Source organism: Panthera pardus, unplaced genomic scaffold, assembly GCF_024362965.1.
Source record: "Panthera pardus isolate Hobbes unplaced genomic scaffold, ASM2436296v1 HiC_scaffold_8, whole genome shotgun sequence".
Taxonomy (NCBI): Eukaryota; Metazoa; Chordata; class Mammalia; order Carnivora; family Felidae; genus Panthera; species Panthera pardus.
The window spans coordinates 110,911,057-110,938,030 of record NW_026527013.1 but is presented as its reverse complement, the minus strand read 5'-3'; the positions used below and the strand labels follow the sequence as shown (position 1 = coordinate 110,938,030).

Below are 26,974 nucleotides of genomic sequence, written 5' to 3'. Positions count from 1 at the left end.
ATCATCAGAGCTCATTAGATTCTTTGTGACAATTATTCCTTTGCCTTCCTCAGTCATTTTCTCCCATCTGCAATGGCACTTTGGCTATGGAGTGTCTGTTTGCCTTTACTTTGAAAAATAAAGCCTTTACTTCTTAATTTGGCCTCTGTTACCCAATTTATTACATGATGCAGTAGGTCTACCCAGTCATGGTAGGTGTAGGCAAATTAAAAATGTCATCATTTGGTCTTTATTTCACAAGCTTGACTTAGTGCTGTTTTCACTTGCAAAATACAAACGTGAAAACTATAATTTATTATGGTACTAGCAATTCAAGATGTTTTGCTTGGATCCTATGTGTGCAATTGGTTACCAACATTCCAATCTGTTTTGCTTTAGTTGGCTACTAGTTTACTACCCTCAATTTCATTCTCTAAATCTGTGTTTAAAAAGAGTTTAACAACATTTTGATTCTGTTTGGAAATGTAGTTATGGGTTCCCCTCACTGATGCATAGGAACATTTTAAATGTGGTTAGTAAAATTTCATTTTATGGCAGATGACAAGATGCAAATTACTTATTTAGTGATTCCTTAATTTTACACATACTATTTTATTACAGTAAATATCAGAGGCCGGGTCACTTCAGGAGTGTATGAAGAGGTTATTTCAATTACACACATTGGAATGGCCTTGAAATTTCAGTCTCCTTGGAGTCTGCATCACGTAACTAGAAGAATCAGCCTCCCTGCTCTATGAGCAGCCCCTACTGGACAACTAATCAATTTGTGCTGCTGTTAGACTAGAAGCATCCATTCTTTCCCATTCTTCTCCTTCTCCCTCCTCCCTATGCTGGTGGGGGTGGGGGGAGAGGATTTTTTATTTTTCTCTTTAAAAGTAAGCTATGTTACTTTCTTTTCTAATAATGAACATTTAGTTGAAAGAGTTGCACCGCATAATCCTATAAAGACATACTGACCTTCTGAAAATTGAATGGTATTATGCTTTCTCAGTAATTCAATTAGAATTCTTAAATTGAATCTCTTCTCCCATTAAAAACAATTTCTTGTACATAATAATAAAATAATCTTGTTAGTTTTAATGTATGAATCCTAATAACTATTATAAATATGTTGCAATAGGCTAAATAGAAATAAAGATATATTTGACTGATTTGGTTGTCTCTCTTTTTACAAATTAGTATCAGATATGACCCTTATTGCTCCATATTGTTTCCTATGGGTGCAAGGGCCTTAATAATATCTAAGTTGATCTTGTTTTCATTCTTAGCTATTATATAAAAATAAACTAGTTTGCATTTTATCACAATATAAAAATTAAAGGTCCAAAGAATTAGTATATAAAACATCATATTGAAAACATATTTATCATCAGATAATGAATATAGCTATTTTCTTCACTGCAAACATCTGACTATAATATAGTTTTTTTTTCCCCAAAAATTGGTAGGACAAAAAAATTTCATTATTTATCAGTACCCAAATGATGCACTTCCTTTTTTAAGATAAACTATAAATAGGCAACTTTATAAATTACTTGCAAAAGATACCAGACTGTCAGATCTGGATGCTTTAGGTGCCCTTTTTATCTGTAAGACTAGCAAACAATCAAATTTAGCCACACCATACCAAGAAAATATTGTATACTAACCAGATCTCCATTAATTGTCTTTGGCCCACAACGTCTCTGTAATGAGATATTAACAAGGAATACCAAACTTTGCCCAAGATAAATGGACTTAGACCCAAATCTTCTTTTTTCCTACATGCCATAAAACACTTAAGAGAGATGGTATGTTATAGATTACATTTCACTTCAGCTGTTCACTGCCTAAAGACTAGGATTGAGGAGCTCAATGTCCTAGGTCAGGGGTTCAAAAAGTATGTTCAGTAGAACAGCAACATTTGAAAAAATGTCATGGTCCTATTTTTAATGTCAGGTTAAACAAAAGAAGTAAGTTGCTTTGTTGCAGGACTTCTCAGAACCATTAATTTTCTAAAGTCCATTGGGTGTCTCCCAAAAGTTTACATAAATTGCAGAGCTTCCAAAGTTCATCTGCCCAGAGAATGTCTCTTTGGACCGATATTTGAAAATGCAGTTGAGAAAATTCTTTTGAAAGTCATCCAGCCTTTCTACTTCATGAGATCTTAAGAGAAATGATACTTCATTCCTTTCCAACATGCAGTTACCATACAGGGTATCTACTCTGTGAAAGGACCTGAAATATGCTGTCCTTTTAAAGCTCACTTTTGACCTTGGGAGATGGATGTTATCAACTCTGTCTCCTAGAGAGGGGACTTGAGACTCAGAGTTTAAGAGGTCTCAGGACGACCGAGTGGCCAAGTCATGTTCAAACACAAGATGTGATCACTGCAAAATCCACCTCCTTCCCCTTACATTTTGTTGCACAAATTGGTCTTTTTTGGTGAAACTCTTTCATGGCTTCTCTGGTATGTCTAGGTCATGTAACTTGATCAGGATCAAGATGTTCTACTCAGCATTAGCAACCCTGATGCTTTGATCTTGGATCACTGCAGACTATGTTAACTTGAATTCTCCCTAGCATGGAAAATTGAGCACATTTGATAGGCTAATTTTATCTAGATCACTATCCAGTCTAAAGGACTGCCATTTATAACACACAGATTAGATGAAGAATGCATACATGTTAAAATACTAATTAAAGGTAAATGTGGAAACAACCAAAAGAAACTCAAAGAGCAGTTGGAGATCAGCGTTTATATCAGAGATGGTCTATGTTTTCCTCCCCTCTACCTATAAGTTAAGTTCTACCAAACCAAAAACTACCAAACAACTCCTTCTGTCTCACACTAACAAGGTTTTAATAGCCCACAAAAAAATCAGCATATAATTTAGTTTCTGTTCACTTCAGTCCTTCTACCCTTTGGCACTAAAATGAATGTAAGGTCAGAATGAGTAATACAAAGTGACTCACCCATCAGAAGAGCTTTTGGAAAACATACTCAAACTTCTGGGTCATCTCGGTTATCTACTAGTATTAATGGGGGCATATTACACCCTCACATTGAGGAGAATCTTTTACTATCAGAAAATAAATGTAACCCTGTCATGCAGAAAATTAATTCAAATTCACAACATGATCTGAATGGTTTGCTGTCTTTCAGATCTCCCAAAAGTCCTGCTTGCTACGCATGTGAAATTACTGCAACCCAAGTAAAATGACCGTTTTTCTCATAGTTCTCCAAGATAGGAGAATTCCACAAAAGTCATTCAGAAATAAATATGCATTAAACAAATATCTGATAATATCAGCAATTTGTTTGTTTTCTTTAGAATTCCTTAGTGGAAGACTATAATCACATCCCACAAGATCACATGAACATATACCTCACCTAAGTGAGAAGAATACCCTCACTTAGGAAATTAAACAACTCTATTAGCAAGTGTGATATATATTTTAATAGGAAAAAAAAGGCACAGTGCCAAAATATGCTAGTTGTACACTCCATGTCTTGTTTGCAAAATTATTTATATTACGTTCTCTTTGTTCAACTTTAAAGAGCAGTTTCTCTCTAAATAATTGCAATAGTCTCTTCTCAAGGAAAAAAGCAATGCAGAGTATATATTATAGCAGTATTTTTTGCATGAGTGGTACTTTAGCAATTTGACTTGATTGAAAATAGAGGGCTCCTTCTCGCTTTCAGAACAGCAGCAAAAATATAGAGTTCTAGGTGAGGACGAGAGCACAGACATAGACTTCTGCCAACATTAGAGACATGCCTGGAGGGAGTTGTTGCTCCACAGGAATGAACTGGCTATAAAGTTATTATGCTTATAGCCACCTTCTTAGCCTCAGTATGCAAAGGAGAGTCAAAAGTTCAAATATAACACTTTCTGGTCAAAAGAAAAATAATATTCCTATCATACAATCTAGAAACAGTTTGCAAATATTTGAGTTTTATGAATGCAAAGTGAAGCCATGGCATTTCAATGTATCGTTACCAGTAATAGCTCCTTACTATGTACCCTCAAAAGCCAAAATGTACTTCAGTTCACATCTGGCCTTCTTAATATGAAGTATGAATGAAAATCTCCTCTGTTACCATCAGAAAGAGTGAAACACAGGCAGCAACACGCAGGTAGGAACTGGACTGTCAGGCCCACTTACCAAGCATGATGCCTCATTCCAGGCACTATCTCAACACCTTTTGTAACAATGTTCAGCCCATTTAATGAAATACCACTGTTTGATGTCAATAAATCTTGATAAGGTGATAAAATTACCCACAAAAGAAGGTCTTAAACACTTTATGATGGAATTTGTGTCCTCTCTTAAATGATATATGCAACAACGTGATTCCATTTCTTAATAAAATTTAGACAATTTGGATTATTCCCTCTCCCTAGATATAGTTGACGATTACATTTAAAATGCTTATTTTAATTTAGCCGTAGCCACAGAAAAATATACCATGAACCAAATCAACAATACCCAGTTTAAATCAAAGGAGACTATGCTGTTGATGATCCTAAAGCTGGTAGGCAAAACACGAACCATAAATCCATCAGGCTAAGCACTAGTCCTTATTGCTACTATGGCTGGCCAAATTTGGCTAGCACCAACACCGTTGTAAAACCATAAACCAAGAAAACTTTATCCTTAGTGCGAAAATCTAAGAATATCAAGCAGTTTCCTTTGGTTAAACGACTTTCAGTACATTTTTCTAAAACATTTCTGTTGGGATCCTTTGGTTATAATTATTTTTTTTTCTCCACATTTGAATCGTTCCACCCTGACCCTTTATAATCCTCTGCAGCAATTACCATCGATCCTTGTGACATTGCCTCTCAGCCATATCCTACTAAAAAAACTTACGAAAATTCAAAATTTCTGAATTTTGAAAATTGTAATGGAGTCCATAGAAATCTCTCTGAAATGTCTCTACTGTCTCCCATGTCTTAGTTTAAAAACTTAGTTTAAAAACTCATTATTTATTCTACAGTGAGAGAAGAAAATACATTCGTGGGGGAACTTGTTACAATGTTTAGAAGAGGAAGTTCCCCCAAATCCAAATTAAGGATTTCTTCCTAGAGGTTCAGACAGGCTCTAGCAACACATTTTAATTAATGGTATTTATGCTTATTTTTTCAATGTAAAATATGGTGTGAACCATAATTTTAATTCAGCTCCTCCTACATATTAGTTTTAATTTATGTGAGAGAATGCAGGTTTAGAAGAAATAAGATGAAATCACTTTTAAAGTAGACTATAACTGAGACTTCCATTAAGTTAGACTAATTTTTCCTTACTTTTACTAAGTCAGCGAGGTTTGAATTTATTTCATTGGAAAATGGTCTGTGCCAGGTAGCTAACAACAGTCCAAGTGTCTTATAGAAAGATATTTACTTGTCTTAACCTTTCTTTGCAACTGTTAGAGTCCTTGTCATTTTGACTTCCTTTCAGCTAGTGACCTCTGCCCTGCTCCAATTTAAAGATAAACTGAAAGACATTTCTCCTGGATGTGTGCTTCTTCTAGTTTTTCAGTGGAAACAGTGGCATCAAGCTGTCTAACTGATTATCTCCTGTTTGAAAGGGCTTATGGGGTATTTAATTTTGTATTGGGAGAGGGGAATTTAGAAAGAAGTAAGCAGGAAGAAGCGACGTGCTCTTAGGTGAGCCCAGACTTCAATATCAAAATAAGAAAAGGTAAATTGTGAGAGACCATACACAAATCGTTCACGAGTTAGCATTTATCAGCAATATATGTGAACACATGTGATAACATTTCAAAAATAATTTATTTAAGCATGTGACTGGAATTGGAGTTAAGCAAATCATCTTTTGTACATATTATTCAGAGTTTGTATATAAATACACTAAAACGGAGCACTCATTATTTAGAAAGTGTACAGAAAAGCATTTCCTATGTCATTGGTAGCTTTATATAATAGCATTCTTCCCTCTTCCTTTTCTTGCTGAGAATGTGATACTCCTTGGTGTTGCTTTTGAAATCTAATTGTTCTCTTGTTGATAACAAACTAAGGGAATTAATAATAGGGTAATGTCAAAACAATGACTAGAAAAAGAGAGAATTACTCTCAACAGTATACACGCAAAAGTACACATTATTGCATAATACATATCATATACACGTATCACAACATACATAATGTGTATGTGTGTATGTACGTATACATAAAAAAGCTCATATATATAGTCAGCTCATATAAATATGTTATATATGTATATATATGTATATCATAATTTTCATTCAATTTGCAAACTGTATAGCCTATTTGTGGGGTTTCTACGGTTTTAGTTAGCTTATAAAGGGAAATCTGATAGCCACCTCTCCCCTTTATACATTATATCGTGGAAAAACTCTATAAGAGTATCTAGCCAAACTTTACATTAGATAATGGGGAAAATTTATTGCATAAAGACTAAAACAATCTTTATTACAAGAGACCACACCTCAACACACACAATTGAGGAAAACATCTCCCTTGTGAGAAAACAAAATAAAATATGTCCATCCATCTGTGAAGCCCTGAAAAAATACACAGCTTCCCCTCTTCCCTCCCATTCTGAATTCCTATTCATTTTGAGTCAGCCTATCTTAGGCCATTAATTAGCCTTTAGGCCTTTGAGGTCACCCTCTTGATCTGTTCTCTTTATACCGAAAAGTTTTCTCAGTGAATATTAAAGATACCTGAATACTGACTATATTGCCAAAATAATAGTACATTATATCTGATGAAATGCCTGGATTTGTAAAACCAAATTAAAAATTCACTGAAGTAATTTTGAATAGCACAGGTGTTATTTACCCCAGGATAGAAATTTCTTTCTCATTAATGGGAGTTCTATGATAGTATCAATTATAATTTAAACATACTGTCATAATTAAGGCTTACATCTTTGAAAATATGTTGTTTCAAAAAATCTTAAGCTAGTCTATTGTTTCGCATGCAAATACACACAAAGGGAACCAGCATGACCAGTGAGTTGAGTGGAAAATTTATTTAAGTTGTAACTAGTGAAAGCAATTGAGCTAGGATTACTTCCTAGCTTGTACATTGCATAGCTTACTGCTTGTGATGGAAAATGTGTTGACCTAGGAAATGTGTACATGCAGAAAAAAAACATTAACAAAGCTAAATGAATAGGAATGGAAAGCATAGGTATTCATTAACTATTTATATTAAATCACAGGGCATTTGGAAAATTCATTCTTTAAGTAGTTATAAACATATGCTCTCCCAATGTACTATTATAAGTGTAGCTATCATATAAACCTACCATCTTTTATCTAATTATTTGTGTATGTGACTTATCCTCTTTTTACCAGATTATAAGCTTATAGGAGTAAGGCAGGATCATATTCAACACCTAAAACAATGCCGTGCATGTTATGGATGCATAAGTAAGTAACAAACATAGAAATGAAGATTTAAACTAGCTTAGTTAAGATTATTTTATGAGTAGATTCTTTACATATAAAGGAGAGAGGGTCCCAGCCTTTCTTTTAAATCTAGTGTTTTACTGTAATTATTAATAGGAGGGAGGAAACAATTTTGTGTAAATGTTAGTAGACAGAATTAAAACTGCACAATCTACTGGGCAGGTTAAGGATATGTGAGCCAATTGGAAAGAACTCATGGTAAGTTTAAGATTTAAATTTGTGTTTTCTATATATACTAAGAGGCAAAGTGAATGAACATATATCATAAATCAAAAACAAACAGTAAATAAAGTAAATTTTGTATCAAAATTTAGTATTACTAAAGTAATACTTAGTATTAAAAAGCTGAGTATCCCATAAATGACATTTTGCATGTCTTCTAAGCCATGACCACTAAGTTTTCTGCACCAGAGTTAAATGGATGAATTAAAAGATGGTACGGAAGGTATTTAGTATAAAGAAAACCACAGGGCCACAACTGCGATGCCAACTCATACAATGCCTTTCTGACTCCTATGAGGTTGTTTTTCACTTTTGACTTTTCTTTTTATAAGCGCTAGCACATGTTCCTCAAAATAGTAAGAAGGAGTTGGTTGAACAATTAAAAGAGTAATAATTGGCTCTCTGGTTTGAAGATGAAGGAGGTATAGTTTGACTTTATCCAGCGATCTATGTCAGATCCTAGGGTCAGTGACAATATTACTACCATCAGTTGGCAGGGAGGCTCCAAGTACTCTCTGAACTTCCGCACATTTGACCTGGGGTTGGAATCTGAACTCGGCCGTTTTCTAAAAGTCTGACCGAAGGCAACTGTTTCGCTATTTTGAAGCCACCATTTCTTCATCTGTAATTAAGAGCTGGTGATCAACCGATGTAAAATACTGGGCACTGTGTATGGCATTTAATTAAATCTTAATACATACTACTTTTTATTATTGTTATTATCATTATCTAATATCCCTGCCAATAATAAAATTTTGTCTTTATCCAGCTTTTTATTATTGTTATTATCATTATCTAATATCCCTGCCAATAATAAAATTTTGTCTTTCTGTACTATTTTTAATATTGCTTTCTATAATACTTTAAATGCTAGAAAACACTGTTTTTGCATACATTTTGTTACTGACTTAGTTGTATTATTTTCACTCATGAGAAATATCAAAAACACCGTCAGCACAGATTGTGTTTCTTCCATCTCTCACCTTTAGGTAGAAATCTATTTGTCAATCTTGGTTTGAAAATGCTAAATTGAATGGAATTTAAGACACAAAACAGATGAACATAGGGTAAGGGAAGGACAAATAAGATAAAAACAGAGAGGGAGGCAAACCATAAGAGGCTCTTAAATACAGAGAACAAACTGAGGGTTGCTAGAGGGGTGTTGGGTGTGGGGATGGGATAAATGGGCAATGGGCATTAAGGAGGGCACTTGTTGGGATGAACCCTGGGTGTTATATGTAAGTGATGAATCACTAAATTCTACTCCTGAGACCATTGTTACGCTACATGTTAATTAACTTGGATTTAAATAAAATAAAATAAAATTTTAAAAAATGCTAAGTCACCACTCACTTGACTTTTTAAACATCCAACAAGTCTTTTTTCCCCCCTAACCAGTTATAATTTTGAAGGAAATTATGTGAGAGATAAAGAAAAAAAAAGAAATTAAAAAATAAAATGGACATTCAATATTGGTCTACCTGCCTGATAGCTGTCAATAATAAGTGTAAATATTTCTAGGGGTACCTGGGTGGTTTAGTCAGTTAAACATCTGCCTTCAGCTCAGGTCATGATCTCATAGCTTGTGGGTTTGAGCCCTGCGTCAGGCTCTGTGCTGACAGCTCAGAGCCTGGAGCCTGCTTCAGATTCTGTGTCTTCCTCTCTCTCTGCCCCTCCCTGCTCACACTCTGTCTCTCTCTCTCAAAAAATAAATAAACATTAAAAAAAAGTGTAAATAGTTCTCATCTTTACATGTTAAGTTGTGTTACACATATACACACACATAGATACATATACATGCATACATACGTTAATGTATATTTATATATATATATATAATCACTTTATAAGCCAGCTGTCTTCTTGGGTAGGGAATAAGATTCTCAAATCATAGACAAATAAGCATCTCATATCATCTTTTAGGATCTTTATCTTATGTTTAAGATTAAGAAAAAAATAAAATTAAAGATGCATTATTTAAAAATTGGATACCTTTCTCAAAGGAAACCACAATCATTAGTATATAGCTCAAAAGACAACTTTAAATCATCTAAAAAGGATCAGTTGCAGTGTTAATCAAGAATCTTTCAGTTATCAATATTATTGATTAAAATTCTTTTTTTGATCTGCACAAGTTAGTGACTACTACTCTCTTGTGCCACAATAAAAATGAACTTTCAAATTTTAAAAAGTTGCATAATCACAGGTAACAACAGTCAAATGTAACTATGTCAAACTTAAAAATTTCCATGCAGCAAAGAAAATAATGAACAGAATTTAAAAGCAATATATATACAGAATGGGATAAAATACATGAAAATCACGTATTCAAAAAGGAGTTAACATTCAAAATATATTATGAACTTCTACAATTCAACAATAACAAAATAGCCTGATTTTAAGATGGGCAGAGAACTTGAATAGACATTTCTCCAGAGAAATATATAAATGGCAAAGAAGTATATGAAAAGGTGTTCAGTATTACTAATTATCAGGGAAATGCAAATCAAAACTGCATGAGATATCACCTCATACCAGATATAATAGCCATTGTCAAAACAAACAAACAAACAAACAAACAAACAAACAAAGTAACAAATACTGTTAAGGATGTGGAAAAATTAGAGCCCCTAGAACACTATGGGTAGGAATGTAAAATGATGCATCTACTACAGAAAACAGTATGGGGTTTTCTCAAAAAAAAAAAAAAGGATTATCAATGATCCGGCAATCCCACTTCTTGGTATATACCTCAAAAAAATGGAAACAGAATCTCAAAGAGATAATTGCACACCTGTGTTCATTGCAGCATTATTCACAATAACCAAGGGGTGAAAGCAACTTAAATGTCCATTGATGGATAACTGGAACTTCCCTAAAAAAGGAACTTATGCTGTCATATTCTACAAGATGGAAGAATCTTGAGGAAATTACGCTAAGTGAAATAAGCTAGTCACAAACGATAAATACTGCAGGATTCCATATATACAAGGCATATACAACACGCAAACTCACACAAACAGCAAATAGAACATGGCTAGCAGGACCTGGGGTGAGGGGGATATTGGGAGTTGTTCAAAGGGTATAGATTTTCAATTTTGCAAGATGAAAAACAAGAGATCTGTGTATAATAATGTTTATATAGTTAATGCTACTGAGCTGTACATTTAAAAAGTTAATATGTTAATTTTTTTCCATGATAAGTAAATTCCATAGATGAAAGCATGTTAACATAATTTACACTTAAGAAATTCAACCCTAATATCTTGACACAAATTTTGCTAATTCCAGTTTGTAATAAGTAGAGTTGAAATAACAATTAAAAATTTGATTTCTGCCTACAATATCCTCCCATTTTAAGGAATGAGTGAAAAAAATACAAAACCCCTCTCAATTTTCCTAAAAGAAACAGGCAATGTCTTTCTTTGATAAATCTTCTCCATTGTCATAAAACAAACAAAAATATCAACTGTTATAATTATCAGTGGAGGCTCTTTCTCAGAATAACTCCATGTACAGCAGAGGCCATGAAACTGTAGTTTGGAAACCTCAAGATCTTCCCTATATTCAGTCTTCAGGAGGGCCAGGCGCAAGATGCCAAACTCATTGCTGAACCCTGAGTGGCACTCACAGGTAGCAACGGTCACTGGACAGCTGATGTGAGTTTGGATCATAGTTCATCTAGCAACTTAGAAGGTAGAACACTGTGATCAAGACCTATACAGACTTTGTGCTTTATACATATTTTTACCAGGATAGCACAAATGACACTGTATTTTCTTCATTTATTCACTCGTCAATTTCCCTAAGTGACTGTAAACTTAGAAACCTATTTGGCCATCTCATTTATCTTGCCGTTCTATGGTCATCTTCTCATTCCCTGGTTGTGGTCCCAGGAACAAGGAGTTGTTCAGCCTGCATGTACTGAATCAGCCTGCACTATTACTGATTATACACAGGCTAAATTGCAATTAAAAAAAATAGATGAAGGATGTTGGTCAGTTTACATACATAGTCATACACTCATAAGTGTACCTGCAATAAAATATTAGGCTGATGTGTAAATTAATTGGGATTGTTTGCTAGAAGTCAAATGAGTTCATAAGTTAAATTATAAACACTCTTTTAATACAGGTGGTTTTTTTTCTTAAATATCTATTTGAAATTGCACAGGTGCCTTCATTATGGTTATTAATTTTTTTAAATTAGAATTTTATAAGGGTTACATTTTCTAAAAGAAATTAGGTACTGCCATTCAATACCTATATTCAAGTTTCTCCTTTTAGGTTAATACTGAATACTCTTGCCTTAAAATATCTTAAGCAGATCTCTATTTCTGAATTAACTGCTACCTCATTACTAATTTCATTAAAAAACCTTAGTCATGTTTAACTTTATAACATTTTCAATCAAATATCAATACTGAAAAAGAGAGCTGTATGAGAAATTACTGTATTTCAGCCATAAGTTTATTCTATGTAGACAATATGGGTGTGTCTGGGTATTAAAAATATGTTCACTCTTAAAAAGTTATCAGCAACTTTAATTTTCTTATGTGGATACTGCCTTCTAAAATCAATGTGTGGTGGTGTATGTATGCTCTCAGAAAAATCACTCTAAATATGCATTTAAAATAAAATGAAAATGAAAAATTAATTATCTTGAAGAACTAGAGAATAATGAATCCTAAAATAGAAACAATGATGAAAGATTTAAATGCAGTTACACTGGAGAACTGATGTAAAAAGTATAGGAAGATAAAAAAGCACAGCTTTCACTTTGCATGTCCTCAAAGAAAACACAAAATCCCTGCAGCTCATAGATCCTTAATAAGACAGGCTTTGCCTGAGTGGTGGCGGCTATATTAAACATGAGATCATTATAAATGTCTGTGCTGTGAATGTAAATTATAGTGTAAGAATTATGTTGGTTAAGAGGACTTACATATCTAGGTTTTAACTTCCTTTTCTTTTACCACTTCACATTTTTAATCAAAAAATAATCAAAGGTAAGGACCTTATCTACAAATTCTATCAGAGTGAAACATGCAATTATTCTTTAGAAAATTTCTTATCTATTGGAAAGTAATAAATTTATGAGCTTTGGAACAAAGATACGACCTTTGAGACCGATTGTCATTTGTTCAGTATAGGTCCCATTGGTTGTGCCAAAGGCCAAGAAATGTCAGAGGTTAGGGGCTCTGTCTTGGCACCTAGGAGAGTAGTGCACACTGAGTAGATGTTTGGTGTGCTTGAATTTAACTCTTGCAGGACATTATTAAGTCCATATGCAAATCCTCTTGAAGTTCCAAACTGTGCATGTGTCTCAATTAATTAAGAGTCTCAAATCTGGGACCCCTAATTTTAAAATGTGGATATTCAAGTAAGTGTACCACATGGGACAAGTCACTTTGATTCATGGAAATTGCTGTTAATTCAGCTGGAAATTTAGGCAGATGTCCTCACTGCAAATCAGATTCGTTGCAGAAAGTATTTTTTAATCTGTTTCTTTTCAAACATTCTTCACTAATTTTAAAGCTTGAAAAGTATCAGGAGTATAAGAATGACTTAAATCTGATTAAAGAGAATTTTTAAACTTTGAACATATCAATAAAAAGAGAAAAAAAAAATTTAAATATCTTTGACTGACCTTGAAAGAAAGACTAAAATACTGGGAAAATTTCTTAAAATGACTAAATGTGTTAACCGCTGTCTTTCTATGAAAACAAAACAAAGCTAAAATATTCTCATCCAAAATATCTCATCCAAAATGAAATAGTTTCTTTTTCAACAATAAATTCACCGACAGATTTAGAGATCTGGCAAGATAAAGAAAATCACATTAAATATACACAGGAACCAAAAAAGGGGCTTGATTTAAAATGACAGTTTGGCAGCTAAGTTAGGGTTAAAGTGATTCAATGATAATGATCTTGAGTTTCTACTAACAAAGTGGTAACAAACTGACTAAAAATTTCTGACTGCAAAACCATAGTATTCTCAAGCCTACATTAAACACAAAGAGCAGGAGCTCTTCTTCGTATCCTCAATATTTCTTTTTCACCTTCCCAAAGCCAAAATGTTATCATTTTGTATAAAAAAAAAAAATCAAAGCCAAATGGTGAAAATGCAAAAATGTGGCTAAACAAATAGTCAAAATTTCAATGGTTTTATCTGCAGCATGCCCAGCAACAAAACAAAGCCAAGATATTGTCCATCTTTTTGACAGACAAAGAGCCTCAGAGGTCCAGAGTGACATGCCCGAAGGCTGGCACGTGATTGGGCTAATTAAATTAAATAGCAGGAAACAGATTTTCCATATGCCACTGCCTGGCCACACACAAACTGTAACAGTAAATCTTTTATACTATACAAGGAAAAATGTAACCATTAAAAAATATACAGTATCAGCACACCATCCAAGAACCAGAAGCTGAATATTCACATAAACTTCCTGACCTGGACTTTAATGCCAAATGTCTAAGAACTTCCTAATTCACTTTAGGAGCCATCCAAAAGCCCATGATAATTAAAGAGGATGAAAAAGACATCCACCACCCGCCCCCCCCCAACCTCCCATCACCACATCCACCAAGGTTTACCAACACTTTAATTTAAGCCAATTTTCTGATTGCTTTAAGGACATATTTTGACACCAAATCAAATCAAAACCTCAATACTTCTGAATCGAAGTTAAAAATCCATTCCTTGTTTTTTACCACGTTTATATCCTCTCTCTCCATTACCCACTGCAACTTAAGAGATCAATTGAAAAAAGCATAAAGCCTTTGTAATCTCTTGAGAAAATTCTTCTCCCATGCACCACCCTCCCCACTGCTTAGCCAATAACATAATTTTCTCTAAGTTTGCCACTGCAGTTCTAGCTTTTGTTCAAGACATTATTTTAAACACATCCATATTTTCATGTTTCTAGAAGAATTTTCCTAGCTTGGTAGGTGCTACCCATTTTTATCAATCATGGTTTTCATTAGCTTTGATTTCTACTTGTCATCTTAAATAAAGAAGCACTGTGATGGAAAAATAAAGTCAAGGAAACTGCTTCCCAGGGATCCTGGGTTAGAATATTGCAAGGTAACTTTAACTTAGAGACGAAAAAAATTCAGAATCAGTGCAGACAGACATGGCTTATCTGTTTAAATAGAAACATTAAATATATAATACAATATACAAACTGTAAGTGATACTCAATTGGGGGAGGGAGAATTACATTTATGGTAACCAGTATGCAGATGTTATAAATATTTCATTATTTATGCTTTTCATACTTGAATTCAGGATTTTCATTAGACTTATTATTTATTACTATGTGAGTTGACTGAATTAATAGACCATGAGCTAACAAAATTATAGTATAATCTTTAATGACAAAAACACACCCAATTCATGGAGGTTACTCAGGAAAAGAATAAAAGAAAGAAAGCTGAGAAGGAGGAGGTAGAGGAAGAAAAAAATCTAACATTTGAAAGTGAAATTTGAAAAGGTTTTTCAAAACTAGTCAGTATTACTGTTTTTTACTTGGTTTATTTCACATAATTGCAAGATGCCAAAATGTCATCCAGTACACATGGGTTGGCAATGCCCTTTTCAGTATGTGTTTGTCTATATATGCCAGAAATCAATAAGCAATTGTTATTATTATTCCTCCATGTCCCCGTTTGAAATTAATGTTTGAATGTGAAGATAACCAAAAACCAAGAAATTCAATGAGACAATGGTCAAGCCACAAAGAATTGAGTGGTAAGTGACCAGATTCTAAAATGAACCCAGGCCTAAGAGTGAGTTAAACCAGCTCCCTCTCCCTTTACCATCCGTAACTCCCCCCCCCCCCCCCCCCGCCCCGCCCCGCACCAATCAAAGCTGTATTTATCTCTTCACACTTTCCTGATCATGCTCCCTTCTGCATTCTCGTTCCTCCCACAGGACCCTGGGATAGGATTAATAACTCCCTAGGGTCACCCATCCCTGTAAACATCCAGGACATTCAATAGATGCCCAGAGAGCATACTCATTAGTGAGAGAGAAAAACCAGTTTGAGAGTCATGGCAGCCATAGACCAGCCCTAACAAAGCTGAAAATCGAGTCTTGAAAGGTTCAAATGATCAATGTTATTTAAAGAAAGACAACAAATTTAAATTGTCTGGCATCTAATGAAAATTTATTAGACATTAAAAGGAGCAGAAAAATAAGAACAATGTTCAAGAGAAAAATTAAGGAGTAGTAGCAGACACAGAAATGTTGGAGACAGTAGAATTAACAGTAAAGGGCTTCAAAGTGAGTATTATAAATATGTCCAAAGATTTAAAGGGAAATGAATAAAAGGATATAAATGGAAAATACATAAAAGAACTAAATGAAATCTCTGAAAAATATACTACCTTAATGACGAATTTGTTGGATGTGAACAAGTTTATTCACTAGAAGAAAAAATGAGTATGGAAATAGAAATTGCACAAACTGAAATAAAAAGAGAAAAAAAGAACAAGAAAAGAATGTACAGAGACTTATAGAGTGGTGAGACGATATCAAGTCATCTACTCTGGGTGTACTTGGAGCCCCAAAAGAGAAGGAGAAGAAATATTAGAAGAAACAATGTCTCACATTTTCCAAAAATTTAAAAAGTACAAACACCCACATGCAAGAAGCTCAGTGAACCAAAGCAGGATCAAAAAAAAAAAAAAAAAAAAAAAAAAAAAGGGGGAAAGAAAGAAAAAAACCCTCTGCACTGAGCCAAACCACAATCAAATTGCTGAAAACCAGTGATAGCAAGATAATAAAAATACATAGATGAAAAACACATTATCTGATGTTACGACTTGCTATAAAGCAACAATAATCTAAATTCTGTGATATTGTTGTAAAGCTAGACATATATATCAATGGAATCAATAAAGAGTTCAGAAATTTACTCACACATATATGTTCAATTGATTTCCAGCAAAGGCATCAAAATAATTCAAAGGAACAATGATAATCTTTGCAAAAACTGATTCTGAAAAATTTAAGATACTTATATAAGATATGAACCTCAGCCTTTCTCCACATCATACACACAACTACATGGCTCAAAATGGCTCTTAGCTTTAAATGAAAAAACAGAACTAGAAGGAAAAAAAAACAGTGGAGCAAATTTTTCTTAGGACATTAAAGGGTTAACCGAGAAGAAAAAATTGATAGATCGGGACGCATCAAAATTAAAACATTCTGCTTTTCAAAATAAAAAGCAAAGCTATACGCTGGTTGAAAATACTTGCAACATATATACCTAGAAATTGATCGTATCCAGATTATATGTTACTCCTGAAACCAATAATAAAAAGACAGACACTTCGATTAAAAAAAAAACATGCAACATAGCTGAATCATTAATTTACCAAAGAAGTTCTATAAATGGCCAATAAGCATATGAAAAACTGCTCAACATCATTAGACATCAAGAAACACAAAACTACAATGAGATTCCATTACACATCCGCTAGAGTGCATACAGTTAAAAAAATCTGATAGTACCAAGTGTCAGTAACAGGACTCTCATACCTTGCTGATGAGAATGTAAAATAATAAACAATCAAAAATAATTTGGCAGTTTCTTATAAAGTTAAGCAAATAGCTCACAACTCAACAATTCCACTTCCAGGTATTTACCCAGAAAAAATAAAGACAAATGTCTACAAAGACAGCAGCTATATCTTAGTCACTCATGCCTGGAAATAACCTAATTTTTCATCAGTAGATGAATGTATAAACAAATTGTGGCATATCCATATAATGGAACGCTATTCATAAATAAGAAAACACCATTATTACTGATACATAGATGGATGGCTATAGAAGCAATCTTTGAGAGGAAAAAAATAATCCAGATTGAAAATATCATAGACTCCTTGTATATAATTTATTTACATGAAATTGTAGAAAAATCAAAACTAATGCATAGTGACAGAATACAGATGAATGATTGGGGAGTGTGGGTAGAGGCTTGATTAAAAAGAAGCAGGAAAGAAGTCTTTGAAATGGCATAAATATTCTTTATCTAGATTTTGGTACACACATTTGTCAAAATTCATCAAACTGTATATATATAATGAGTGAATTGTTGTATTTACTTTTCAAGAGTAGATTAAAAAATCAGTAAGATTTAGAGAGTTAAAGTAACCAAAATAGAAACCTTACTTTAATTCATTTATTTATTTAAAAAATTTTTAATGTTCATTTATTTTTGAGAGAGACAGAGTGTGAGTGGAGGAGGGGCAGAGAGTGAGGGAGATGCAGAATCTGAAACAGGCTCCAAGCCAGCAGCAGAGAGCCTGATGTGGGGCTCGAACTCCCCAACCAGTGAGATCATGACCTGAGCCCAAGTCGGTCACTTAACTGACTGAGCCATCTAGACGCCTCTAATTCATTTAATTCAACATTTCAATTCAAATTATTATGGGACAAAGAAAACCCATGACATTAGAAATTGTGACTTTTTTAGGGCACCTGGGTGATTCAGTCACTTAAGTGTCTGACTCTTGGGTTCGGCTCAGGTCATGATCTCATGCTTTGTGGGTTTGAGTCCCACAACTGGCTCTGTGCTGACAGCGTGGAGCTGGGATTCTGTCCCTCCCCTGCTTGTTCTCTCTCTCTCTCTGTCTCTCTCTCTCTCTCTGTCTCTCTCTCTCTCTCTCTCTTTTAAAAAAGAAAGAAAGAAATTGGGACTTTTTTGAATCCCTGGGAGAACCCCTTGGGGAAAAAAAAACATAACTGCTTCTGTATCTAGAAGACAATTATATTGAGATACAACTAACCACTACACATATATAAAGGTATACAGTATAGAGTAACACTTAAAATTTGCATGAGGTAAAAGAAAATTTAAAAAAAAGAGAGAATCAAGTTGAATATTTTGATGAGTTGTCAGATGATTCAAGCAATAAAAGAAAAATCAAACCATGTATAATAGGTACCAGAATACTGAATGTTAAATTTACTTTGATTGGTGAAGCATAAATAAAGAAAAGAGGGATTTGATAGTGTTACCATCATGGCCAAAACATATTTAAGATGCTAAAAAAAATACAGTGTAAATTAAGCTTATTCTTTATCATGTTAAATGAAGGTAAAAGAGAGAGGATTGATGACTATTCAAAACAAGGGGGCAATTTACGAAGATGGAGGCATCAGTGCAGAATTTCTTGTTCCCAGATGGAACAAGTTTAACATTCCACCCAACTGGAGAGAGTAGAAAAAAAAAATCCTCCCACCCAAAAAAAGATTCTCAGAGCATTTGTTAAAAAGCAAAGACTCAGAAAAGTTTAGTACTTGTTTTTTTCATCCTGACTCCAAAGAAAGGCAGAGCCCAATGCAGATATCACAAGAGAATCCCTTGTAGGCTACCAGGCAAGGCCAGCTTTCTGAGTTGTGCTGAACTCAACTTCCTCATTGATGGCTTTGGTGCTGTTAATGGGGTGGGAATTAATGCTAGAGGAGAGCTGGGCATAGAAAGAATTTATCAGAAGACCTTCTCCCTGGTCAGTATAGTTTCTTAATACATCTCTTGGAATAAAGATCATGTTGATCATTCAGACCTGGAGTTGTTTTAAATTTGCTGAATCCTTAGTTAAAATCTGTTTTTTCAGGAAAAATCTTGGGGTTCTTTTTATGGTACGTAAAGGAGGAGGAAGAAAGGGGAGTAGAGAGGAAGAAGAGTAATGCATTCCCACAGTCTCTCAAAGAACATCCCAACCTAGGTATTTCCCCACAAATTGGGCGGGAATTGCAGCTGAATCAGTTCTTTACTGTCTTCCTCCTGCAGTGACATAGGCTATATATATATATATATATATATATAGCCTATATATACATATATATATACGTATATATATGTATATACGTATATATAGCCTATATATACATATACGTATACATATATATATAGGCTATATATATACACAGTGCCATTTTCTGTGTGCTGGGACTTGAAAAAGTTGGGGAAGCACTGATCTAAGGCTTTTAATTAACTGAAGAGAAAGTTATTCACTATTAAAAAGTTAAACTAAATGTTCCTACTAAGAGGAAGAAAGTTACAAACGTTCCAAGAAGCTCTTAGTGATGTTATATTAACAATGACATTAATAGCAATGGCTAATTTTTACTCGGCAGCAATTTTGCTAGCACATATTATATTATTTACATAGACTGATCCATTTAAACTTCACAAACACCCCAACAAAAAGATGATAATGTTAATCATATTTGACAAATGAGTGAACTGAAGTTTGGCACAACTAAATACTTTGCTCCAGGTGGAGTTGACAGTAGATGTTGAATTTGGAACTCAGGCCCTCTGACTGTTGAACCAGCATTTGTAACCACTAGGCATCTACATCTAAAAGGCAGTTCCACAAGAGGATCTCAAAGACAATGAGAAGCACCATGATTTAACTTTGATGTGTGTGTAGTCAAAACAACACAACAATTGTCATGTTCAGTAATACTTCTATTTAAATATCTGTAAAGATGAAGTCGATTCAGTCTCTAAAATTAATACGCATAATTTTTCTTCTTTCTGTGCTTTACCTTTCAAAAGCTATCTATAGAATACATGGATATAGAAAAATTAATACTACAGAGAGACCATGAAAATTATCTGATGTGCTGTATTTTTATCTAAAAATGTGTCTAGTAGAATAATGATTCATATAGAATACAAACGATCACAAATCAATTCAGTTTATGGAATATCAAGTAATCAATTCATCAAGAAAAAAAATCCATCATTAACCCCTGGCAAAAAATAAAAATTAAAAAGTGACTATTATCACTAGAGCCAGAGTAAAAAAAAAAAAAAAAAAAAAAAAAAAAAATATATATATATATATATATATATATATATATATATATATATAATTATGAGGGTTGAAACTACAGGATACCATTTAGATTAAACTATTAGGTAGATATTGTAGGTTCTGTTTACAGAGAATGTGAACAGGGCATTGGTATTTTACAGTACGTTCATTGAATCAGTATAAAGACTACACTGATGCGAAAGGAGGTTATTGTAATAGCAAAAGAATGAATTTGTGTTACTATTAATTAAGATATTGACCAGGGAAAGCAGAGTCAAAGAGAAAGTACAGAGATATGATGGCTTGGAAATCAGAAACAGGAGTATTGCAATTGCTTATTAGAAATAAAGGAGAGGAAATAAAGGTGATTTCATAATAATCTTTCCAGTGTCTAAAGGGTGGTTCCATGGATAAAATGGAAAAGCCGGATAAAACAGTGTATTTTAAAGAGAGTGAATTTAATAACTGAGATGAGAGTGGAGAAATAAGCGAATTTTCCTTACAACTGATAAGTATTAATAAAGCATTTGATAGACTTCAAGTTACCTTTAAGGTAAAGAACAAGGAGGTCTTTAAACCCTTAAATCATTCAGATATGCATATCCCTTCTAACACAACAATTTACATGTGTATGTTAAACTGAGTAACAGCAACAGAAAGATAATGGCATGAGCAAATATTGGTTTGTTCAAGTTTGATAGCCCACCTATTTCTAAAATGATGTAGTGAAGTCTGTTTACATAATATAAAATGAAAGATGATCTAAAGCAGGATTCTATAACAGAAAATATAATGTGAGCCAAAAATGTAAGCCACATATATAATCTTAACTTTTCTAACAGCCACATTAAGAAAGATTAATTTTAATAATGTTACATAATCTATTTAAAATATTATTTTAATATGTAACCAAATACATCTTTATCACTTAGGAATATATTTTTCCTACTATGTCTCTGAAATCTAGTGTGCATTTCACACTTACAGCATATCTCAGTCATACCAGTCACATGTTAAATTCTTGATTGATACAAGTGGCTACCAGTTTGGACAGTACAAATATAGGGGTCATTGCAGAAATTCTGTCAACAGAGACACAAAGATGAAAGCAAAGAGGAAAACACGGGTTCAACATAAAATTTAAGGGCAAACAAGACATGAGTAAAAATGAGTAACCAGGATAGAATTTTGTCTTATAAATGAGGAAAAATAACTCTGATTTAGTTTTTTTTTTTTAATTTTTTTAATGTTTATTTATTCTTGAGACAGAGACAGAGCATGAACAGGGGAGGGGCAGAGAGAGAGGGAGACATAGAATCTGAAACAGGCTCCAGGCTCTGAGCTGTCAGCACAGAGTCTGATGCGGGGCTTGAACCCATGAACTGTGAGATCATGACCTGAGCTGAAGTCGGACGCCCAACCAACTGAGCCACCCAGGTGCCCCTCAGATTTAGTTTTTAAACATCACCAGCAAAAGGCATTTCTTAAAGGAAAAATAAACTTAATGTTTTGTTCAGTTTATATTAGGTACAATAAACAGCAAGATTGTAGCATTTATATGGTTATTTGGAAGAAAAAGGAAAGGAAGAGCCTCAAAAGCCAGGAAGCAACAAGAGATAATAACAGGAAGGGGAGAAATGCAAGACCAATATCAGCTAGAAATTAAAAAAAAAAAAAATGGAGATGCTGCATGAGAAAATGGAGACCAACAATCATTAAGTTCTTATCTCTTTAAAAATAACTCAAATGGAAGAACATTTTTTTAAAAAAGTGTATATAACTCAAAAATGGATCAAAGACCTAAAAGTGCTAAAATTAAAAACTCTTAGGGGCACCTGGGTGGCTCACTTGGTTGAGCGTCTGACTTCGGCTCAGGTCATGATCTTGCGGTTCATGAGTTCAAGCCCCCCATCAGGCTCTGTGCTGACATCTCAGAGCCGGGAGCTGCTTTGGGTTCTGCATCTCCCTCTCTCTCTCTCTCCCTCCCCTGCTCATGCTCATGCTCATGCTCTGTCTCTCTCTACCAAAAATAAAAAAAAAATAATAAAAACATTAAAAAAATAAAATAAAATAAAAAACTCTTAGAAGGAAACAGGGGTATACATCTTTGTGACATTGGATTAGGCAATGGTTTCTTAAATATGGCACCAAAAGCACAAGCAACAAAAGAAAAAAATAGATAAACTAGACTGCAGCAAAAATAAAAATGTTTGTGTACCAATAGAAACATCAAGAAAAGGAAAGAAGACCCACAGAATGGGAGAAAAAATTTGCAACTCATATATTTGATAATTTGCAATTCACATTTTGGATATCCAGCAAATATATTTAAAAACACTTAAAACTCAACAACAAAAAGACTAAGAAGCCAATCAAAAACTGGGCAGAGGACTTGAATAGATATTACCCCCAAAAGATACAAATTGTCACTAAGTAAATTTAAAGATGCTCATCACCATTAGCAATTAGCAAAATAGGAATCAAAGCAGCAATGAGTTGATATTTCACATCCACCAGGATGACTGCAATTTAAAAAAAAAACCAAAATAACAAGTGTTGGAAGGACGTGGAAACATTGCAATCCCTCTTATACTGCTAGTGGAAAACAATCTGGCAGTTCCTCACAAGTAAACAGAAGTACCATAGAGCCCAGCAATTTCACTCCTAGGTATATACTATGCATATACTCAAGAGAATAATTATGTTAACATAAAAGCTTGAACATGAACATTTATAGCAGCATTACTCATAGGAGCCAAAGAATGAAAACTATGTGTCCTTCAACTAATGACTGCATAAACAAAATGTAGTATATTCACACAATGGAGTATTATTCAGTCATAAAAAGGAATGCAGTACTGATACACGAACCTTGAAAACATGCAGAGTGAAAGAAGCCAGCCACACAAAAGGCCACATAATATATGATTCATTTATATGAAGTGTCCACAACAGGCAAATCCATAGAGACCTAAAGTAGATGTAAGTGGTTGCCAGGGGCTGGAGGGAGGGAGCAAGGGGGGAGTGACTGATTAACTGGTAGAGGATTGCTTTCAGTTGATGAAAATATTCTGGAATTAGGTAGTAGTGACAGCAGCACAGCATCATGAATATACCAAAACCCACCGAATTGTATACTTTAAAATGGACAAAATGATAAATTGCATGTGATATGAAATTTATCTCAACAAAAACACAAAAACAAAAAACTATGTTGCAACAAATAGCTCACAACTTGTGAAGAAAAATAATTTGCCAAGTATTGGTGAGTAATACTCTATAAACAGGCTAAGCAATTATTTAAATTAGAAGAGAAAAATAAACCAAAAGGACAAATACTATCAAAGAAGTAACAGCAGTAAATATTGTGAGAATAATCTGTAGTCGAGTTAAAATGCAAATGAAACAGAACAATACACAAAAAATAGAATATAGTCTATTTTGGAAACTATGAATGAAGAGTTCAAGGATCTTAGGTAAAAGCTATTGAAAATCAGGCCTTAAATCAGGAAGTGGTTTAGTGCCCTTGGGCACCTCCAGAACATTATATCTGAATCAGACTCTCCCAAAGGGCTTAAAAAATTACATGCCTGGGCTCCATGTTGGGACAACAGAATCAGAACCTCTAGGAGGTGCAGTCAGAATCTGAATTGCCAGCAACTTCCCTCAGGAGGATTTTTACGCATCTTTCAACAGAAAAATCACCTAGAAAGACAAGAACTCAAGACAAAATGTCTCTGTTCTTCCTCTCCCCAACATTTTATACAGACTATTTTAGCTCAAAATAATTATCAAGAGCAGAAGTCAAAAAAAGGTTTTAAAAGGCAGCGTTCTAGGTGCTTAGAAATTGGGATCTTTGCCTTGGTTGGGAAATAAAGATAAGAAGTGGCAAAGGAGAGCTTGACCTAGTTGAAATCTTTTCTTCTCTTCCCCCAAAATTAATCTCAAGGGCAGGTATTCTGTTTTCCCTCATCCTAACACTGGCTTGGGTCAGAAAAAAAGAAACTCACAAATTTTCATGACTCAAAATGGTTGAATATCATGTGTCCAAGAATTAAGTCTCTCATCTGTGCATTAGACAAAAAAAAAAAAAAAAAAAAAGAGTCCTGATCTCCTACTTTACAACAAGGAAACAATGATTAAGAGAAAATTGATTCAAAACAGTTCGGAAATGTTGATGGGGGGCTGGAAGAAAGGAGAGAGAGAAAAGAGAGAAGAAGAGAGAAGAGGGAAGAGAGAAGAGGGAAGAGAGAAGAGGGAAGAGGGAAAAGAGGAGAGAGAGAGAGAGAGAGAGAGAGAGAGAGAGAGAGAGAGAACTGGTGAATTAATAAACCTGTATAGGTGAAAAGAATTGTTGCATTAAATGCAGTGCGGTAGTAAAAGGAGAGAACAAGAACTCCAGTGCCAGAGTGCCTGGGTTCAAATTAGAGCTAGACTGTCACCGATTGGGTGACCTTGGCCTTATTTAACTTCCTTGTGCCCCAGTGCCCTCATCTCTACAATGAGAAATAATATCTACCTCATAAGGTTGTTGTGAGAACTAAACAAGTTACTAGACATATGTTTGCAATAGTTAAAAGTGAAAGTCTTTTTTAAAATCAAGATGACCCCAAAAGGTTGCATGGTCTAAACCTTCCACTTTATAAGCCTTAAAGAAGGTATTATGAAATTAGAATAGAGAACTTTTTAAATCTAAATAGATAAGTTCTGAAAAGTCACATTCCCAGTATCTTGTTTTATTTGCCAGCATTCTTTGATTGCCCTCCCATCCTTTCCTTTTAAAACCCCAATGGAGGAATTATCAAGAACAAAGGGAATGGTAATCTACATCTAGAATTCCTTCTCTTGCATATCCAAGTTCTTGATTGTAATTGGTAATTACCTTGATTATTTATCATTATTAACTCACAATTGTATACCCACAATTCCGTTTCCATTATCGAAATAATCACAAAGAAATGCCAAATTAAAAAAAATAATCTTATCTACCTATATATCCGTTGAGTACTAGGTTTCAAAAAAAATGTTGAGTGTCTGAATTCCTTTTTAATATCCTTTAGAGAAAAAAGTATAAAACTAAGTACAAATTTCTTAAAGATAATCTTTTTCAGATTAATTAAAAGTAGCAGTCTCCATCTCAGCAGCCACCTTTACCAATGAGAAGGTGGATTTTTACTGCCAGAAGAGGAAATCTAATGTTTAGTAACTGCAATTCCTGGCAAAAAGTATTTTTCTTAAAGAAAAAGTTTTTAACATGAGATTGATACTTTTTATTGAACTTTCACTTTACAGTTTGAAAATCAGAAATGCAGTATGAAACCATTATCTAATTGGTTCCTCCAACTCCTTTTTGAGGATCTCTGGCATCAGGTTCTTCTTGTAATTTTATAAAAAGCCTAACGGCAGGGCGCCTGGGTGGCTCAGTCAGTTAAACGTCCGACTTCGGCTCAGGTCATGGTCTCGTGGTTTGTGAGTTTGAGCCCCACGTTGGGCTCTGTGCTGACAGCTCAGAGCCTGAAGCCTGCTTTAGATTTTGTGTCTCCCTCTCTCTCTCTGCCCCTCCCCTGCTCATGCTCTGTCTCAAAAATAAATAAAACATTAAAAAAAAAGTCCAAAGGCAATTTTTAGAAAATTATAACTAATGGTATTCCAACAATTTTGATCAAATTATCAGATTTATGGCATTATGGAATAATAACCCATTTTGTAACAGTGATATTTAGCTCCAGAATTCTTAATAATCTAATGCAATATTGTTGTGAGTTGGAGTAATTTTAATTTGTAAGACATTAAAGTTTAGATTAAGGGAGTCAAAGAATATAAAACAACTATTTTTAACCCGCTGAGACAAAAACAAGGTAACACATTATGAAGTTATGAAGTACTGACTGATTTAAATTTTGCTAGCAACTGACCAGAAGAGGAGCACAGTCTGTCAAGGGGCATGGATGTCTATGGTTCAGTTTCCTTTACCTGAGCCAGGCTCCTTGTTCTTTACTCTAGCATTAGAATCATTGTTTCCATCTAAGGGGAAGTCATTTAATTGTTTTTTTCTCTTTAAATTTATGGACTGTTACTTTATACTTGTAGGTCAGGCTGTCACTGTAATAGATAAAATTATTATGATACATGGAACATTATTTATTTTATTATTTACTGAGTGCTTGTTACACTGAAGGAATTATGTTAACCTTTTTAAAAATAATTTTTTAAGTTGAGCAAAGTTAGGAATTAACATTTATCAATATAAAGTTTTATATTTGGAAGGTGACATCAAAGATGATGACATATCATGAAAAAAGAGGCCACACTGGGGAAATGAAGAGGCAACAAATTTTACCTGTGTTTGCTATCTGATAATGGCTGACATAAGTAGGTTAAAATCATTGTTGGATTTATTATTTTTAATGGCACGAGAAATAATTGCTCAAAATATCTTCATTTTCTTGTTTCGA

The 26,974-nt window shown here is 34.0% G+C and overlaps 1 protein-coding gene across 3 annotated transcripts in view; it reads right to left on the bottom strand.

The window, feature by feature from the left end:
* Positions 1-26,974, bottom strand: part of HDAC9 (histone deacetylase 9) — a 929,650-nt gene that overhangs the window by 336,216 nt on the left and 566,460 nt on the right. The window lies entirely within an intron of this gene.